General features: G+C 43.2%; 1 long non-coding RNA gene across 1 annotated transcript in view; it reads right to left on the reverse strand.

Moving 5' to 3' along the window:
* LOC141139340 (uncharacterized) overlaps positions 1-10999 on the reverse strand; it is a 96960-nt gene extending 85961 nt beyond the window's left edge. The window contains exon 1 of the long non-coding RNA XR_012243749.1: positions 10751-10999. This is a non-coding gene — a long non-coding RNA (uncharacterized lncRNA). The remainder of the gene's footprint in view (positions 1-10750) is intronic.
* Positions 11000-18115: the final 7116 nt, after the last annotated feature.

Here is an 18115-nt window from a genome sequence, read left to right on the forward strand (position 1 = left end):
CAAAATAGGATTGGCTCTCATGAAAAGTATGAGTGATTAAGTGAATAAAGGGAAAATTTGCAGGGTGTGTGAGGGAGGCACGGCTCCCACTATTAAACACAAAGATGTTTGCAGCACTAAAGCCAGGCTAATAGCCTTTTTCTCCCTCTGATCATCTAAGTAAAATAATTCCGCCAGCTGTTTGTGTGCTTCGCAGCCAACTTCCAGCTAAGGCCCTTTCTTTGTTCCCGTGCTTCCAGGCTCAATTATCACTACCATTACACCTTCTATGCCAGAGATCCGGGCTCTGCAGAAACGTGCTGGGGGAACAGAATTCAACCTCCTTCCATCCTCTTTAATTAATTAATGCAAAAAAAAAAAAAAAAGATTTCACTTTTTAACAAAAAAGATCTTTCATTTGTTATTAGACTGTGATTAAAGCATGCCTATTCTACCGCAATTTAAAAATGGAATTGACAAGCTTAGTCAAGATAAAAAATCATTAGTAAACATACATAATATCAGCTTATATCCACTTGGCATTTCTTTGTTAAAAATGTGAAATCCAACAAGCAGGATTTAGACATCACGCTGCCCTAGATACACTTGACTGCCAATGTCCTTTTGTACAAGCTCCGCCCTTTGTGTCATGTGATTAAATTAAGAAAAACGTGCGCTGGAATTCCCTATCAGTCAATAAGGCTTATGCTTTCTATGGAGATCTAGTTTTTATCTATACAGAGCACAAAACAAGAGAGATGGTTTCATGATTTCTGAACTGTAAAGAGTCCTCTGACTCCTCTTAATAACACCTGCATCTCCTACGATTCTCTGGTTGAATTTAGGGCCCTTTCACACTGGAGCGGTGCACTGGCAGGACGGGAAAAAAAGTCCTGCCAGCAGCATCTTTGGAGCGGGGAAGGAGCGATGTATACACCGCTCCTTCCCCGCTCCTGCCCATTGAAATCAATGGGGCAGTGCGGCTACACCGCCGGCAAAGCGCCTCTGCAGAGGCGCTTTGCGGTGGTTTTTAACCCTTTCTCGGCCACTAGCAGGGGGGTAAAACCGAATACCGACGGTAAAGCGCCGCTAACAATAGCGGCGCTTTACCGCCAACGCCGCCCCCACCCCAGTGTGAAAGGGGCCTTACTGTAGCCAAGAAGGACAGAAGAAGAAAATATATAGGGACAGTATTAGCACAATCTGCATACCGCCCAACATTTTAAGATAGGAATGAGGGACACCTACTAACAAACGTATGTAGGCATAGGACACGCTCCCTGCCACACCCCCTGAAAGGAGAATTAACCAAAACAAAGTTAATGAAATCCACGAGTTCTTTTTTATCACTACTATTCCTTTATATTGGCTTTTAAAATGTATAAATGCAGCAATTTAGAAATTAGATAAAAGGTTTAGCACTGGGAAACGCTTTTTGAAAGATAAAAAGTGCATTTTATATACAACTATATAGATCAGACCAAAATTAGGGGCGAATGAGGAGGAAAGAGGGACAGAGGGACATTGCTCCAAATCAGGGACAGTCTCTCGAAATCAGGGACAGTTGGGAGCTATGCAGAACTTGTGCTTCAAGTGCTCTGCAAGTTTACAACCTGCCAGTGAAAATGTGCAGCAAGTTAACAAGACAACACTGACAGACATTTGTGGCACAATATCCTTGCTGTCTGGGTTGCCACTGGTCCCTGGGCCCTTTACTCCCATCATGGGGTCCTTTATTGCAGTCTCGCAGCGGGTGGCTTTCACATGTTCTGCAAAGGGTTGCCACCTTTTCTTTAGGCCAAGCCTGAATACTTTAGCAGCACACGGCATATGTTTTTTGAAGTATACACTATGCATATATTTTGTGTTTAAATACCATTTATAATCATATGGAGTTAATCACAATTTTCTAAATTATTTGCTGTAGAAAGGCACTATACAGTATGTGCTTTGAAAGACTGTACATAGGGCTCAGTGTCACCCCTATCATAATACAGAGGCCCCCCATAGAGACCCCCATTAGATCAGAGTCCCCAAACATGTATCTTCTACTGCCTCTTTCCCACAGTAATGGCCATTGGGACAACCATGTTCTTCCTCCTCCATGTTCTTCTTATGTTCTTGCTCTGGTAAATATTCTAGAGGGCTGATTTCCTAATAGAGTAATGACTGTTCACTTGAGACTGAGGTTAATTTAGGAGCTGGCAGGAGGTACCAGTAAACACTGCAGTGGATTGACACACTTGGAAGTGTCAATTTTTGAAGACTTAAGCTCCATTTACACTTGTGCGATTTGTCATGCGACTTTAAATATCTGTGACCTAAATATCCCTGTTTATCATTGCATAGTTTCCTGGAAAGGATGTAGCAGTGTGCAGAGGGTTCATCCAGAATTTGTAGTGTTAATATGTGGTCACACCCCTTTAGCACCTGATTTTAGTTTAAATACATGTACAAACTATTGGGATATGAGCATAGGTATATATTTTCTCTATGGGCACATAAAGTCGCATGACAAGCTGCAGGACATGTATATCCACGGACAGGGGCGTTGCTATGCCTACTAAAGATATGGGGCTAGAGCCCATAGCAGCGAAGTAAAGAAAGTCATACGCTTGGGCAGGCATACACATGTATATAATAAAAATGTGTGTGTGTGTGTGTGTGTGTGTGTGTGTGTGTATATATATATATATATATATATATATATATATATATATATATATAGATAGATATATATAGATAGATATATATATACAAGAGGTGATGCAGAGGCTGCGGACATGGTACAGAAGATGTCAGAGGCTGCAGGCATGGTACATGGGATGTCAGAGGCTGCGGGCATGGTACAGACCACCTCCCTCCATCAGTACAGACCCCCCCTCAGTACAGACCACCCCTCCCTTAGTATAGACCTCCCACATCAGTAGAGACACCCCCTCAGTGCAGCCAAACCCCCTCAGTGCAGACCCCCCATCAGTATAGACCCTCCTCAGTGCAGACCCCCATCAGTATAGACACCCCCCTTCAGTGCAGACCCCCCATCAGTATAGGCACCCCTCTTCCCTCCCATAGTCCCCTGCACATGTCCACCTACATACTGTATAGTAAAAATGTACAGACCTCAAAACAGCGCTGACGGATATACTGTACACAGTGGTGTGTCCCTCGTGATCCTCCTCCTCCTGTGTGGATGTAAACAGAGAGGAAGGGAAGGCGGCCCCCACCCCCCCAACGACACCACTGCCTCGGGCTCCCACTGTGTCACTCAGGTTACGTGACATCACGGGTTGCTAGATCTTGGGTGGCTCTAGCAACCAGTACAGTGGCAGAACAAAAGTAAAATGGCTGAGATGTTAGTTATCTGCACGGCGCCCACATCCGCCACTGATGGCATCGCTTCCCCCAGTGAGAGACTTGGGGCTATGGGCCCCAGATTCGGGGCTATAGCCCCAATAGCCACCCCCTAGCAACGCCTCTGTCCACGGAAGCCATTCACATCTAAGCGACCTAAAGTTGAAGCAGCTTTAAAAAAGTTCCTACACTACTTTAGTGCAACGTTCATGCTACTTAAATGCCATAGACTGCAATGTATACTCTCAAAACTCGAATGAAAGTCGCTGTTGTCAATACAACGGTTATCTGATTTGCAGAGGCACACTCAGTCACATGTATGCTCTTTGACCCCTGCCAAAGTCACATCCAAATCGCACCCATCAAGTGGCATGAAGTTGCATCAAAATCACAATGGAAATCATGCAACTTGGGAGTCTCACAAGTGTGAATGGAGCCTTAAAGCCCCTTTCATAGGGGCTGGATCTGGTTGTGCTCAGCAGGGGATCTGTCCATTGATCCCCTGCTGAGCTGAGCTGAGTGGCCGAATGACAGGTCTGTACCCGGTCCACTTATGCAGAGCGACACGGACACAGCCCACTCTGCTCCATAGGCAGCTGGATGTAAACGGATCAGCTGTCCCTTTACATCCAACTGCCCTCAGATCTGACCTGGACAAACGGAGGGGAACAGATCCCCTTTCATTTTTTTGTTTTTTCTTAACGGATCCAGAGGTAGGCGGGTGTACATGGACACAAGTCCATTTACATCCGGTGCTCCATAGAGGAGAATGGAGGGTTTGATCGGGTCTGGCTAAAAAACAGACAGCCGGACCCAATTGGATCTCTTTTGTGAAAAGAGGCCTAATGCCGCGTACACACAACCGGTTTTGCCGTCAGAATAAACTCCGAAGGTTTCGCCGACGGAACTCCGACAGAATTCCATTTAAGCGGTCTTGCCTACACATGGTCAAACCAAAGTCCAACCAAAGTCCGGCCGTCCAGAACGTGCAACACTTACGACAGGACTAGAAAAAGGAAGTTCAATAGCCAGTAGCCAATAGCTTCCGTCTCGGCCTCTCACCAACCTGCGGCTCCACCAAATCGCCTTTTAATTGGCTACCCGAGCTGTCACTTAGACGATTGCATCATGCTGCTTTTTCGGGGAAAGACCTGTATGATTTCGCAACTATCCTTTGTGCGGTGAGCTTACTGTCAGCGAAACGACTTGCAAAGAATGAAAAGGGTAATCCGTGGAGGTGTTAGGAGAAGGTGATCGCAGGGGGGAGGGAGAGGACTTCCTTCCCCACACAGCGGAGGGCTCGTCTTTATCAGACGGATTCTCCATGCAATTTGGGACGTATTGGGTTTTCAGTCAGAAAGGATTCGGAAGACCACGCCCTGGTTGTCGGATGATAACACAAGCCCGTTTGACTCATAGAACGTATGTTCTCTTGAGTTCAAACCATTTGGTAAGCCTACATCTGCTTCGGTGGTGGTTTTGCTGCACTAGTGTCTCCAGTTTTTTCATCTACTAGAGTGGATGCCAACGCGGTGATTTAGGACCTTCAATTTGTTTAATATAAACTGTGGACTTTCAACTCTTTCACGGAATTAATCCTTATATTTTTTTTTTTTCACAAACATTTATTTATTTTTCCAGCAATATTTCACTTTTTCAGTTATTCAATTATAATGTTTATGGATTTATATTACCATATATACTCGAGTATAAGTCGACCCGAATATAAGCCGAGGCACCTAATTTTACCACAAAAAACTGGGAAAACTTATTGACTCGAGTATAAGCCTAGGGTGAGAAATGCGCAGCTACTGTAAGTGGAAAAGAGGGTCAACAATGCCTATTTGCAGCCTCACTGTGCCCATTTGCATGCCTCACTGTGCCCATTTGCAGCCATAGGTCCCCCGAACTTCAAACTTGGTAGTTAAGGGTTCCTAGATGCCCCCTAGATGCAACCAAAATTTGGGGTCTCTGGACCCAAAGGGTCCTGAAATGACATTGCTGCAGATGTGGACACAGTTGACCAACTTTGGGGCCCCGTATCTCAAGGTCACTTGGTACTAGGAACCCCAAATTTGGTGTGCAAACCCAGTGGAAATAGTACTACAACATATCCAAAGCTGTGGTTCCTAGAACCAAGTGGCCCCAAGATACGGGGCCCCAAATTTGGTTCAGAAAATGTCAAGCACTTTTCTGCAGCAGAGAATGACATTTTCTGAACCGACTTTGGGGCCCGGTATCTCGGGGCCATTTGGTGCTAAGAACCCGAGATATGGGGCCCCAAAGGTGGTTCGGAAAATATCATTTTCTGCTGCAGAAAAGTGCTTGACTCGAGTATAAGCCGAGGGGGGCACTTTCAGCACAAAAAAATGTGCTGAAAAATTCAGCTTATACTCGAGTATATACGGTAACCAATTCATAGTCATTTTGTGATTCACATCCACTAGTCTGTTCAGTTTGGTTTCGCCAAACAATTTAATCACTTTAGCGCTACACTTATATATTTCCGTTTCGTACCTGCTTCAGAGCATGTGTCATTTTTGGTCCGTCGGAACACCATACAAATGATCGGTTTTCCCGATAGGAATTTGTTCCATCGGAAATATTTAGAACATGTTCTATTTCTAGGTCCGTCAGAATTTTCGAAAAAAAAAAGTCAGATGAGGCCTACACACGATCGGAATAGACGATGAAAAGCTTCCGTCTGACTTTTTCTGTCGGACATTCCGCTCGTGTGTACGCAGCTTTAGACAGCATTTTATTTTTGACAGACCTTCAACCTGAACAACAGGAGAGGCAAGTATTCACTTTCTTCATTACAAACACATTTTATGGGCACTTCTAGTTTATCATCAGAATCGTTTTACCTAATGAAAACCTTTATTTCTCATAAAACATTTCCTTATTGACAGACACTTCATACAGTGTCACAGTGCCAGTCTGAAGCGCACACTATGTTAAGGAGTGAAACCCCTCGTGATAATCCTTGCAAATTGACTGAAAATTTCACTTTTGAATGTACAAAACAGCAAAAGCCACGCTGTAGTAAAAATACCATGTTGTGTTTAAACTGACCATTATATGTTCTTAAATAACCACAAAAATGTGCACAAAAATGTACACTGCTTACACAACGCTCCTCACAATATATACAATAGTCCTTAGGTTCATAGATGGAGCATATTCAAGAGATGAAGGGATGGAGGGTGGATGGACGGATGAGGAACCAACAACCCCTGCAACTCTCGTGGTGGACCTGGGAAGAATCCTCTCATGTAGCAAGTGAAAAAAAAAACAGGACACTGTACATATGAAACACTTTAAAAACAGCCTGGAGGGACCAGCTTATACGCACAAAAACAATTGGAGGCGGCCTGTGAGGCAGCAGTAGGGAAAGGTGAAGCGCCATTCCGAGCCAGCTAGGCAGGCAAAACTGTTGCGTCTATGTCCGCTAGCAGGGACATCTAGCTGTCAGGTGGAAGAGGTGATATCAGAAGTGGGCAGGCAGTGGCCTGGCACAACGTGTTTTAGGGGCCCCACCCCATTTGTCAAGCCTACTTAAAACATGACTAATGCAATCAGGCAGCATATGGAATAAGATATATCCTGCTGTCCTAGATTTTTTAGTTGCTAAGTGCTGTAGCAAGAGTTTAAAAAAGGGCACGTTCAAAAATATGGGTTGATTTACTAAAACTGGAGAGTGCAAAATCTGGTGCAGCTCCGCATAGAAACCAAACTGAACAAGCTAATGTTAGAAGCTGAATGGCTACCATGGACAGCTGCACCTGATTTTGCACTCTCCAGTTTTAGTAAATACACCCCACAGTGTACTGATTCTTTTTATCCCCCTCATCTGGCATAAATGATTCCCATACCCTTCGAAAGGTTTCTTCTGGCCATGGAAAGGTATTAAAGTGCTAATTCTGTATCATCTTGCCCCCACATCCTATGTAGTAGCACCTAAAGAATGAATTGTTGTAGCAAGGGACTTTCCAGGGCTTTAATTTATAATGTGGCGCCATAGAACAAACAAAATTATAAAAAATATAACATTTATTGAACAAATATTAAAACCATTTAAAAGTACCATGCCATACAACAATGGCTTCACATAAAACCATCCATGAAGACTTATACCACACTATAGCGTGACATGTTTCGACCTTATATCCTCATCAGAAGCATGTGTTGATGGAATCTTTTATAAACAAAAAAAAAAAAATGTTAAAAAAACTGGTGGTGTCTACAGCTATCTCCAATAATAAGGGCCAAATGACACACATCATACCCAATGTGGGGACCCAAAAAGAACACCATAGAGCCAAGAGGTATTCAATAGAATACAAGGGACGCCAGTGAGAGACGGCCAGGTGCCAAATGGAAGAGGAAGTAGTTACCCTAGTCAACTAGTCCCACAGTTCATGTTCACAGGTCATTATTAAACAGTCTCAGATCCATCAAGCAAAAACAGGATACATGGAGAATATACACCCTGGTAGTTCTTAGGTTGTTGATCTTGGTAAGGAGATAAGATATAAGACGGTCCCACTTTAAAGGACATCAAGCACTAGAGTGCACCACATGATCAGGAAGAAAAGGGGGACCAAAGAACTGCAGCCAAAGTATAAAAGCTCTTACATCCTGCATGCTCAAAGCCTCTCATGTTCAATAGCACTTTGAACTATTCATCCTACATGCCCCTGATGAAGATATAAGGTCTTTAAAACGCATCGAGCTATAGTGTGGTATGAGTATTCATAGGGTGGTTTTATGTGAACCCATTGTTGTATGACATGGTACGTTTGAATAGTTTTAATATTTGTACAATAAACGTTATATTTTTTTATAATTCAGTTTATTCTATGGTGCCATATTATAAATTGAAGCCCTGGAAAGTCCTTTACTACAACAATTCATTCTAATGGTGTTCTTCTCCTGGTCACACCTGTGCAATACAGCCCCATAGACTTCTATGGAGCCCTCTCCTGGCCAGGAGATGGAGGTAGTTAAGCTCCATAGATTCACCCCCTTTATTGTTTTTGGTGACCACTGTCACCAAAACAGAAAATGATGGAAAAACAAAAGCGAGAGGAAACCTTCACTTAGGGACACCTATCATCAACTGTCAAAGATGGTAAAGCCCATCACTTCGGGGAGGTTTCCTCTTTTTTCCTGTTGCATCTCTAGGATGGAAAGTATAGGGTAATCTGTTCAGCAGGACGCTTACATAAAAAAAAAAAAAAGGCCTCTGCACCTCATCCCCTCACTCCAAGACCTCCTGTATTATCCTTAGCCCTGGCAGTCAGGTGCAGAAACCCATGAGCCCATTTATGCTCCACACCACATGCAACTTCAAAGAAAGATAGTCTGTGTTACTTTGAAGTAAAAAATCAGTTTTGATTTTTCATACACTTTAATCCAGAGGGATATACTCAGTGAACATATATGTTCTTTTATTTAGTAAACTGCTGCATAACCAAGCACATTTTGCATGCAGGAAAGTTTGAATAAGGCAGCCTTTTTGACGTGTATATATTTTTTTCTGTAGCACAAAGTAAATGGCAGTAAAAGAAATTTTTTTTTTTGGGTTTTCCCTTTTACTACCACGCAGAGCGGTAGAAGGAACTTGCGGTGAGGCAAGTTATGTTAATATCAGATAACAGTTCTATGGTGTGGGCAGTGAGTTATGTACTAGCTGACTCAGGGCCAGGGTTGGTGAGCTTTCGAAGGTGGCCGGCTTTGTGGTCTGGAAAAATAACTCTGTTTTTAGGCCATGTCCTGTGTTGGAAGCCTAAAACCTGATACTCATATTATCTCATTTCAGTTTAAAGTTACAAGTTTCAGGAAACAAGCTTTCGTGGGAAGTGTCACAATTTTCATTTTGTCTAATATACAGGCAGGCATGACAAGTGTTCCTGCTAGAAACTATATAAAGTTCTTAGAGGAAGCATGTCTTGGCATGGACGGTTGGGAGAAGTTGCCCAATAGAGCAAATAAATTACAGATAACGGTGTTTACATTGAAGAGGCACTATAATTGAATAGAGGAAAAAACACACCAACCATTACTAGTGTTAACACACTGTAGAGAGCTTCCTGAGGCTGGTGCTGGTAAAATTGAATTGCTAGCCTATTAAAGCTAAGCTGAACAGATAATAATGCAGTTAACGAAGGTATACGGGAGTTTTTTTACCTGCCAAAGGATTTTTTTTCTGTTCAGCCAGTCCTGAGATTTCCACAGTCTTACACACAATACAGCCATTTGGTGAACTGACATTTCCCTGCTGCGGTTAACGAGACACCATTATTTTGACCATCTCATGGTAAAGGCACATGATCTTTGTAAAGGACCCCTGAACTTGCTGCTCCTGCCCCTGTTGCAGTCAGCAACAATACCCAGTGCTTTCGGTTAAAGTATGACTAAAGGAAAATTCCATATTCTGGGTTGTCACAAGACCAAGGATAGATGGGTAATATTCCAATGGGGACACTAGTTCTGGAGACCCTGGTGACAACCAGGACCCCCTTTCTTAGGAATAATTTCTCCTCCTCTCCTGTTTTGGTTATGGAACAAGAAGTGGAGGAAGATCTTCTGAAAGGGGCACAGATGGCAAAAAAACAAAGCTGGCATGGGTTATAACCCTTCCTTACTCTATCCAAAAAGAAAAAAACAGGTTTTTCTTTTAGCTCTACTTTAAGGGTAGCATGTAAATCTCACATGTCACAGTGCTTGGGTGTACTGGCCAGTCACTAGTCCCAAGCGATGTCACATAACTGGTGAAGTAAAGTCAATGCAAAGTGAAGCGGTCCACGTCTCCAGTGGTCCTCCAGCACAGTGCCCTAATCAGTAGTGTCCATGCTATCCAAGCACTACTGTTGATTGAGTACTGAGTATGGGGATTTCAGAAAGCTAGAGTTTCAGACAGCTGTGCTCTGTGTTAAGTAGTGGTCCAGACCTCCAGCATGCTGCCAGCACAGTGGGGTTGATTTACTAAAGGGAAAAAGACTGTGCACTTTGCAAAGTGCATTTGCTCCAGAGCTTAGTAAATGATCAGAAACTCTGCTGACTTCCATCATCCAATCATGTGCAAGCAAAAATGCATTTTTTTTTATTTTCCTTGCAAGTGATTGGGTATTCTTAGCAAAGTAAAGCCTTACCTCATTTAATAAGCTCTGGAGCAACTGCACTTGCAGAGGGCAACTGCCCTTTGCATAGTGCACTGAATTTTTGCCTTTAGTAAATCAACCCCAATGCATTTTAACCTTTGCTGCAGCACAATAATGCAGAAAAAAATAAAAAATACACCCGTGTTTATTGCTGTTTCTGTAGCCTGACTAAATTAAGTTAATAAAAACGAAGTCTCATTATAGACTTTAAGTACAACCATACTACACATCTGGCTTTATACAGTCCTTACCTTCAGCCCCAAAGGTTGTTTTGTACTGCACACACTCAGTGCAGCGCCCTTCATTCCTGTGGGAAAGCCATACTCATTGCAGCCTCGAACAGTCATTCGGAGTACTAACTGAATCAGGGCCAGGGCTGGTGAGTCTCAGAAGCTGGCTGGCTTCGTGGTCTGGATAAATAACTGTTTCTAGGCCATGTCCTGTGTTGGAAGCCTAAATTTGATACTCACATTATCTCATTTCAGCTTAAAGTTACATGTTTCAGGAAACAAGTTTTCTTGGAAGATGTCACAACTTTCATTTTGACGAAAATACAGGCAGGCATGACAAGTGTTCTTGCTAGAAACTATATAAAGGTCTTAGAGGAAGCAAGTCTTAGCATGGACAGTTGTAAGAAGTTACACAATCAAGCAAATAATATACAGATAACTGTATATTTTACAGTGAAGAGATACTATCGTTGACCTCATAGCGGCCTCTTGCCACCTTTTCTTTAAGCCAAACCTGAACACTTTAGCGGCCTGGGACACCTTTGGGTACCCCAAGGAGAGTAGAAAGGTGGTGGGCATAGTGTGCAGCAGTGAACAGTGGGTATGGCCAAATTTCTCTTGCTGACGTTATTGCCCTGCTCCCCAAGTTATGTCGAACCTGCCCTCAGACAGCCGCCCGTTGCTCCTGGACGGCAACAGATTTGTGTGTGACTGTCTTGGTTATTTGAGGAGCAACAGCCTGGTCTGAATAATGTGTCCGTGTTTCAGTCTGCCTGAAACCCGGGCACATGATTCAAAACCTGGACTGTCCAGGTGAATCCCAGACTGGTGGCAACCCTAGCAGCCTCACACGGTCACTTCGAGTATTGCAAAATGAAGCATTTTAAGCTATTATTGTATATACAATCATTTAATAACCTTTGAAGGTAAGGGCTGCATTTGGGGCTTTCAGTTCTTCCCATAAACATGCAGGCTGGCAGGATCCAAAAATTCATGTTAATACAAGGATCCAGATGAAATAGCTATATATCTGTGTGTGGTATTTTTCCTTTTTTGTAAACTGAAACTAAAAATAATATTATATAATTATTTGGACCTGTAGCAGAAACAGAAGTCGTTGCGTGCCAACACATTGCTCAGCAATGCCTCCCACCTTCATAAATACAGTGACTGTAAATCTGTATTCACTTACTGGGAAAAGATTTTTTTGTAGTAATGTATACAGTACGGAAAACAATATAATAATTTAAAGGGGTACCCAAATGATCCCTATTTGTACTTGTCCTGGTAAGACAACTATTATAAACCCAATATAAATCACTAAAGGTACAACTTTTTTTGTGGAAAAAGCACGTTAACTGTAGCTGGAAAAAAACTGTTTCCATAGGTATCCATATATATGGGCAGAACCTGAAGAATCCAAATGAATATGACCCAGTTAAATGACTATTTGGCCAGCTTCAACTCTTCTGGTAAGGCTGTCCACAAGGATTAGGAGTGCGTCTATGGGAGTGTTTGACCGTTCTTCCAGAAGCGCATTTGTGAGGTCAGGCACTGATGTTGGATGACAAGGTCTGGCTCACAGTCTCCATTCTAATTCATCCCAAAGGTGTGCTATCTTCTTTATGGACCTTGCTTTGTGCACTGCTGCACAGTCATGTTGGAACAGAAAGGGGCCATCCCCAAACTGTTCCTACAAAGTTGGGATCATGAAATTGTCCAAAATGTCTTGATATGCTGATGGCTTAAGAGTTCCCTTTACTGGAACTAAGGGGCCAAGCCCAACCCCTGAAAAACAACCCCACACCATAATCCCCCCTCCACCAAATGATTTAGACCAGTGCACAAAGCAAGGTCCATAAAGACATGGATGAGTGAGTTTGGAATGGAGGAACTTGACTGGCCTACAACCCGATAGAACACCTTTGGGATGAAATAAAGTGGAGACTGCTAGCCAGGCTTTCTCGTCCAACATCAGTGCCTGACCTCACAAATGCCCTTCTGGAAGAATGGTCAAACATTCCCATAGACACACTTCTAAAACCTTGTGGGCAGCCTACCCAGAAGAGTTGAAGCTGCTATAGCTGCAAAGGGAGGGCCAACTCAATATTGAACCCTACGGACTAAGACTGGGATTCCATTAAAGTTAATTTGCGTGTAAAGGCAGGAGTCCCAATACTTTGTGCAATATAGTGTACCTACTCCTCTGCTTGTCGTAACCGAACAGATCCAAACCAGGTCAAAAGTTCCAGTTCCATGATGCAATTGAAGCTTTTTTTCCCTGTATAAGTTATTATTATTCTACAATTCAACATGACAAGTTGTAAAATGTGGATAAAGACAAAATATTTTATGCATATTACCTGTTCTCCAGTTGCAAGTAAATAAATAAAAGTAATAACTAATTTTATGTTCTTATGTCCAAAGCTTCTCATTTCAAAACACATATTTTGCTTTTACATAAAACCTAAGCTCATCTTTTGTGAAACATTTGTAATAGCCTATTTTAAATGTTTACACATCTGAAAAGCACAATATAACTCATAACTGTTAGATTATCCGTCACATTAATCTTTACTGCTTTCTATATCCAAAGCTATTTTTTCAGCCGATATGGTTTATTGGAGAGCGCCATATATCATCTATCTAGCAGTAGAACCTGTGTACTAAATCCATTATGTTACAATGATCGCCAGCTACCTGGGTCTTGTCAGCTGAGTGTTTAAGTTCCAGAAGGAACATGACAGACAAGATGTGATTACTTCATCGACTTCTAAGGCTGAGTGCAGGAAGTGAGATTTTAAAGATGATTGAGTGTAGGCATGGAGTGTCCATGCTGTTGTCAGACACTGTATCATCAAAAGGCTAACAACTCTTGTTTGGAAAGATCTGAAACCATGAGATAATGATTGAGGTCTGCATGATCTTCCTGTGCATATCCCCAGGTGAACCCTTGTTCTGATGACTGATGTATTTTCATTATACGGAAATTGATCTGTGTCTCTCAGCGTCTTTTGACACTTAGGTAATAGTTAAGTCTTTAGGTTTTTAATGAAAATAATGGTGCATTCCAAAACCATAAGCATAACAATCCCTGTTTTATGGAATTGATGTCAAAGCCTTATTTATTTGGCTCTTAAATTACCAAGATCATATTGGGACTGTAGAAGTCCAGAAGGCAGGTTTTCTTTGTTTTGAAGTTTATAACAGTCCCTTTCCTTTCTATATAGTTGATAAGTGACTGTTATGTAGGCCATAGATGGGTCACTTTTTTCACTCAATCGGTTGAACGAAAAAACTGACCTAATTCCCCCATCTACACACTCAAGGTGGGTGGGGGAATCCTCCCCAGTGCGTTATTGTATTTTGACAATGGGGAGACTCCCCCCCCTTCAGAATACACTGATCAGCGTTGCAGGCTATAGCCTGAGCAGGGAAAATCCGATACGGCGGTTGTACAGAAGTCGAAAAACTTCAACTTCTGTACAACCTCAGTGCCCATACATAAACCAAAATTTGCCTGGCCTCTGCTGAACCAGCCAAAGTTCGATCCATGTATGGCCAGCTTTAGCCTATAAGGTCCTCAGAATGAAAACAGGCTTCATTGAGAAGGAGCATTGATAAAACAGGAATCTCCCTGCTTGTCACCATCGGTGTTAAATTCCTTTTGTCTCCAACAATGTAAATGCAAGCGCCATATCTTCTCGCCAAATAGCAACTTGCAACAATAGCAGTCCATTAATGTATTTACCAGTCTTTCAAGAAAGCATTGTAACGTAATCAGTTTATGTTTATCTGAGTTTTATCAAATACAGCTTGGATTTGGAAGGCTTTTCCTGGAGAATCTCAGCTGGTCTGCAACGATCCATTACCTGATTCTACACAGTGCAACCTTCCTCTCAGTCTCCTATGTGCCTGGTTGACTGCAAAGGACTCAGACAGAGGATGGTGCTGGAACACGTAAACATTTGGCCTGTCACCTTGAAGGTTCAGTTTCAGAATCATCCATAAATTGAGGATACTAAAGGTATTTGGACTGTAGAGCATGCAACTGCGCATGTCCCCTTCATGTGTTTACTTGCAAAATTGTTCCAATGAGAGGGATGTGAATGAGAATTCTTTCGTCGAGGTTGGATCCGGCTGCATCCTCAAGGTAATGAAAACAACTGTGGACTTCATCTCCCCTGTGACCTTCATATCTACTTTAAAAATCTGTAGTGAGGATGCCATGGTCCGTGGCCATAGATGGACAGTTGTCTCTCAAAGAGCAATAGGTTGGGAGATTTCCTAGATATGTATAGCAGAATATCTGCACTAAACCCAAAATATGAATTTCTATACATATAAAGAACCTGGTGCTGCATCTAAAAAACCTGAATATTCAGTTGGTAAGTATATACAACAAATAAAAATGCGCAACCAATAAAACAAAAAAAAACTCTACATATATAAATGCAAACGTGTGCTGTGATTAAGTGAAAACAATATTAAACACTGTAGTCTATAAAGTGCTTGAGACAATGCAAACAACAAGGACAGACTTTTCAGGAGAACAAAAGATTTTTCTGTTCATCAAGAAAGTAGGGCAAAACAGCACCGCTTACCAGATTTGATGGATCTTAAATTATAGAGATCAGACAGGCACAAACAGGAGGGATCACTTGGCCAAAGACGGTGTATCCACAGGTTCTTCCAATAGCGGGATCCTTCCTCCTATAACGGCTTTCCACTGCTGCGATATTCCTCACCAAGCCTTTAGCAAGATAAACTCCACCGTGGGATGTGTTATGAAATGGAAAGAAAAGGCTTCATGGTGCTGTACTCGGCTTAAAAGGTATTTATTCTTAAAAAATCGTAGGCACTGACATCCAAACAAAACGGTATTCAGTATATTCAAACCAGATGTAGCTCAAGCCAGCCAGCTAGTGCGTGGTGACGTCAAGACCTGTAGTTCCAACCGACGCGTTTCCCCATACAAGACTTCAACTGGGAAAGGAGGCTGTGAGAGAGGCTGTGGGAGATTTCCTTCAACCATTCCCCATCCCAACACATCACCACAGACAGTGTTGATAGGAGAATCCCTCCCGCGGAGCTATTGTGTTCTCCCGGTGAGGGGGAGCGGAGAGCCGTCCCTGCCAAGAGAACACAGTGATTACTGCTAGTGGCTATAGCCGCTGGCAATAATTGCATGAAAAATCCAACATGCTGGTTGTACCCAATAGCCTGCCCATAGATTCGAATCTCGGGCCGGTCCCTGGCCAAGTTGGCTATAGTATCTATAATACTTACCAGAAGTAATTCCCTTACAACTATCTTTGTTTTCTTGCAGATTGGATTGTAATTTTCAGCATCCAACAATAAATGCCAGATATGACATTTTTACACAGTCCAGCATTAAGCTTGGACCAATGTACAGTATATATGTATGTGTCATACATAAGCTGGAAATGACTGTGGTAGGCACCGCTGCTACTGTGATCTCCACTAGCTTCCATGTCCTGTGCCAAGCGGCTGCTACAGTGAACTGTAAACACAGGAGGTTACTCACTCAGCATGAGCACTATTCAGGGAATACTTATTCTCTCAATAACTGCAAAGCGTACTTAGATTGGAGAGATGGGGAAATAACGTCACAATCTCCACCTTATACAATTAGAGAACACTTTGGGGAAAGCAATAGAAAGCTGTAACATTGTTTATTTCTTATTACTGGCCAGCTTTTTTGTTTTGTCAAGTGACCCTAAAACACTGAAACCAATATGTAATAACAGAATATTTATTTTATGGTTTTAACACTCAATAAAAGCAATGCACAAAAAGCGCTCGAGTTTCGGTGTGGTTTGTTCCCAGAGTGGATGTTAGCACAAATCAATATTGTAGTAATAGAAATATTGTCAGCTCAGTTAACGCTTTAACATCTTTTTAGAGAAGTAGTGCTAAAAGGCTTCTCTAACTTATTACATTATTTTGGATCTATTGGAAAAGGTTTTTCACACAACTTTCACCCAGAGTTCACAAATTTTTAAAATTTGTGTTTGGTTTGAATATGTGCTGCCCTCCCGTAAGCTGCCTTCACACTGGGGCATCGGCAGCGTCGCTGGTAAAGCGCTGCTATTTTTAGCGGCGCTTTACCGTAGTTTTTGCGGAGGTTTTCGGCTGCTAGCGGGGCACTTTTAACCCCCGCTAGCGGCCGAAAAAGGGTTAAAACAACCCACAAAGCGCTGCTGCAGCGACACTTTGCTGGCGGTTCAGCGGTGATTTGGGCAGGAGTGGTTTAGGAGCAGTGTATACAGCCATGAAATACCGTGGTCAGTTACAGAGGGGAGGGCATAGTCAGGCAAGATCAGACAGGTTTTTTAGGTAATACAAGGGGCCAAATTACACAGTACAAGCACTGTGCTGTATAACATGCTTTACCACTTCCCGTCTGGCCTATAGTAGAATGACAGCTTTCAGGATAACCCCTAGCATGCGCCCGCGGGAGCGCGCAGTGCGGCAATCGGGGAAGGCGTGTGTCCCTTGGACACCGCCCTTCCCTGATCACGGTAAACAGTCAATGAAATTGGCTGTTTACCACGTGAACGGCTGTGTCAAATCACGGCCGATCACATGTGTAAACAGAATTGGAGGCGCGCACCATGGTGATCGGGGATGGCGCACGTACCTCGGACATAGCCCATCCCTGATTAGGGTAAACAGCCAATTAAATTGGCTGTTTACCGTGTGACCGGCTGTGTCCAATCACAGACGTTCACAAATGTAAACACCGAGAGTGGTTACTATCTGATCCCTGCTCTCCCCTCACACATCGATGGTGTGAGGAGAGAGCAGGGATCAGTGAGTGATCAGTGTTTGTCTGAGAAGTGTATATTACTGTGCACAACATGCCCCCCCAATAAAGAGAACCTGTCAGAAGTTCTGTCAGTCCATCTGGATCTGTCACAGCCCATCTGTCACAGCCCATCTGTCACACAGGACCGCCACCAGTATCGCCAACGGTACCGCCACCAGTATCGCCAATGGTACCGCCACTAGTACAGCTATCAGTACTGCCACACATGCCCGCCACTATTACTGCCATCTGTACTGCCACACAGGCCCGCCACCAGTACCGCCATCGGTACCGCCACACAGGCTCACCACTAGTACCACCATCGGGAACCGCCACACAGGCCCGCCACTAATACCGCCATCAGTATATCCACACAGGCCCGCCACTAATACCACCATCAGTATATCCACGCAGGCCTGCCACTAATACCGCCATCGGTATATCCACGCAGGCCCACCACTAGTACCGTCATTGATACCGCCACACAGGCCCGCCACCAGTACCACCAGCAGTACCGTTACACAGGCCCGCCAATAAGTACCGCCATCATGTCT

Source organism: Aquarana catesbeiana, linkage group LG04 (genome assembly GCF_042186555.1).
Source record: "Aquarana catesbeiana isolate 2022-GZ linkage group LG04, ASM4218655v1, whole genome shotgun sequence".
Taxonomy (NCBI): domain Eukaryota; kingdom Metazoa; phylum Chordata; class Amphibia; order Anura; family Ranidae; genus Aquarana; species Aquarana catesbeiana.